The sequence below is a fragment of the Taudactylus pleione genome, unplaced genomic scaffold, assembly GCF_031769625.1.
Source record: "Taudactylus pleione unplaced genomic scaffold, aTauple2 ptg000473l, whole genome shotgun sequence".
NCBI lineage: Eukaryota > Metazoa > Chordata > Amphibia > Anura > Myobatrachidae > Taudactylus > Taudactylus pleione.
The window spans coordinates 7,558,887-7,562,366 of record NW_028284875.1 but is presented as its reverse complement, the minus strand read 5'-3'; positions in this window follow the sequence as shown (position 1 = coordinate 7,562,366).

Below are 3,480 nucleotides of genomic sequence, written 5' to 3'. Positions count from 1 at the left end.
AGACGAATATCATCAGAGAAAAGGTTTGTTTTGTATATTTTGTCAAATAGTATGGGGCCTGTTATGTTATGGTCTTTTCTAATTGCCTAGGCTTGGGGCTCGATCACCAGAGCGAACACTAACGAGGAGAGAGGGCATACCTGTCGAGTGCCATTTGTAATAAAAAATGGGGTAGATAATATACCACTGATAAAGACTCTGGCAGAGGGGAAAGAGTAAAGAGCCAAAATTGATAATAGCGGTCTGCCTTTAATTCCTAATTTCTCTAAGACGGCTCTGAGATATCTCCAATTCAATCTATCGAATGCTTTTTCTGTGTCTAATGGTAGAAGCAGAAGGGGCTGGTCGAAACAGGAAAATTATTTGATGATATCAATCACCTTCCTCGTATTGTCCAGGCCTTGACGTCCCAACACAAATCCTACCCGATCTCGATGTATTAAATTAGGTAGTAGGTTAAATCTACTCGCTAAGAGTTTGGTGAATATTTTTATATCTGTGTTTAGGAGTGCAATTGGTCTATAATTGGCCATGGATGTCAGGTTCTTTCCTGGTTTGGGAAAGGCAACTATTCTTGCTTCTAGCATGTCTCCCGGGAACGAGCCCACTGCGAGGCGTCATTGAACATTTGTGCTAAAATGGGGGACAATGTGTCTTGGAAACATTTAAAGAATGTATTAATATACCCATCTGGTCCAGGAGACTTATCTAAAGGAAGGGATTTTATTACTGATAAGATTTCTTCCTCGGACCAGGGGTTTGCCAGTGAACTCAAAGTGTCAGTATTCAGAGATCATCACTTATCTGTGCTGAGGTAGGTTGGAGAATCCCGGGGTCGTCCTTCAAATTATAGAGGGAGGAATAATATTGCGCAAAGGATTCTGCTATTGCATGGAGTTCTGTAATTTTGACACCTTTAGTATTGGAGATTATCCCAACACTTTCTTTCACTCTTTTCCCCCTCAACTTCCATGCCAATAAATGACCAGCACTATCTCCTTGAATATAGCATTTTTGAAGTAATTTGAACAATGTCTGGTGGACATTTTTAAGTGCCAATGTATTCCATTCAGTTTGGACACTAAGCAATTCTCTAAGTACCTTATTGTCATTTGGGTTTAATTTATGTTTAGCATCTAGGTCAGCTAAACAACATTCTATGTCTACTTGGTGTAAGACTGCTGCCCTATGTAAACGAGCCGCTGATCTTCTATTCACCAATTTTAAAGAACACCAGAATGTAAACGAAGAGGTATCTTCTGGTTCGTTGGTGTCTATATACATATCCAGGGCATTAGATATTATCTGTTTAGCTTCCGGGTTTACCAGGAGGTATTCTCCCAAATGCCAGGGACCCGGGGGGGTTCTTAATCTGGTGATATCTCATTCTAAAGTTATTGCTGCGTGATCTGACCATGCAACCAGTAGGACTGAAGATCGGGTAAAGACCACTTGTCTGATAACGACAGATCTATATGAGAATATGATTTGTGTACCTGGGAATAGAAGGTATAGTCCCTCTCCCCCAGATGCCCCACCCTCCAAATGTCATAAAGCTCATATTCACTGAGAATCCATCTAAAGCTTCGGGAGTGATCTGGAGTGGAATAGGAACCCACTTTAGGTATGGAGAAGGATTTATCTAATAAGGGGTCTAGGATCATAGTGAAATCCTGGAGTAGTAGTAGTAAGATACCTTTTTTTACACAATTGAAGAGCTGTGCAAAATTTCCTGATAAAAGGCACTTGCTTCACATTTGGGGCCTGATTCAGGGGAGCTCGCTATTTGCGAGTGCTCACTCTGAATCAGGGCAGATTTAAAAAAAAAAAAAATCAGCCTCCAGGCCCCTCGCATACCCACATCTTTTGTGAGTGGCCTGGCGATGGTCACGATTATCGTGACCATCGGGCTTGCGACGAGACCCTTGTGGTAGGGTCTCAGTTCCCGAGTGAACTTCCTGCTCTAATAGAGCAGGAAGTTCACTACTGACATCATGAATGATGTCAGTAGGGCCGCCCACAAATGGCTGGCGTTCCTTCGGGAATGCCTCCATTTGTCCAGCCACCCCCCTCCCCGCCTACAAAATGGGGCGAGCTGTCGATCAACATCGACAGCTGCCCCATTTTGTAGTGAGCCCCGGAGCGAGTGAAGGTCTCACTCACTCCGGGGCTCGCGCATGTGCATTACGCATGCTGCGCATGTGCACTAGCCAACCATCGACCCACTTGCGAGCGCTATGCGCTCGCGAGAGGGTCTGAATCAGGTCCTTGGTGCATAAATTGATGCAATTGTCACTGAAACATTATCAATCTTACTGATTATAATTAGGTATCTGCCTTCCTTATCATTTATTTGTTTCTCCAAGATAAAGTTGAATGCATTGGAATATAATATCGCCACCCCTGCTTTTTTATAGGGGCCGTTGAAGGTATAGCAGTAGGAATATTTTAGATTGGAGAATTGGGGAGGGGAGAATTGCTGAAAACTGTTTTTTTTGTACAGCTATTATATGAGCTTTACATTTCGCGAAATGTCTCAATGCAAGTCTTCTTTTATTGGGAGAGTTGAGATCCTTAACATTAATGGATAGTATCTTAACCATTTGGAAAGAGATAGATGTTGCTGAGAATAATCTTTTCTGAACCATATTGCACATATAACAAAGCCTGCATATCATGCAAAACAAGTACCTGAAAAATTGTTGTAAAAATAAAATAAGAAAAAGAGAATAAAAAAGGGACAATAATAAAGAGAAAGTAGTACCTAAAAGGGACTATCAGGGACCACCTCCGTAGGTGGTATATTGGGGTGAGTGGCCAACAGGGCATATAACCCCTGTCGCCCGGGGTTCGATACATAAGCCTAAAAAAATCAGCTGTCATTATATTGACTAAAAGATAATATAGCAAACAATGAACGTCATTTAAAGAGATTAATTAGGAAGACATTTCAAAATATATAGATATTAATATTAACATTAATACACACGTTAGACAATATTGCAAATCGAGTATAAAAAAAAAATGGGATATTCAGATCTGTAAATCAGGATAGCAGATCCTGTAACTAGTCTAACAATTCACTATAACTATATTTGTCAACCAGAATTTGGGGTTCCATATGAATGGAACATCTTGAAACTGTATATACACTTATCTCCAACTACAATAGGTGTGCATAACGTTTTGAAAAGGATACGAAGCATTAAGAGTCAATTATGACCAGTCCTGGTTGACATGAAGGTTGCTTGGGATTTTCTGTGAGATGTCTTCCAAGTTCCATGTCTGTTACGGTTCACGCAATGTTGTGTAAGAACTCTAGAGCCAGGTAGAGGATCTTCCATCAATAACAGCCACCCGCTGTTCCCTTAGTAAATTATTTACACATCGGTACTTAGGTGGCCGCCTGGATTTATGCCTCCAGCAGTGGAGGCTTACACAACCGGCAAGAGACCACAGGACTGCTGACTAGGACAAGAC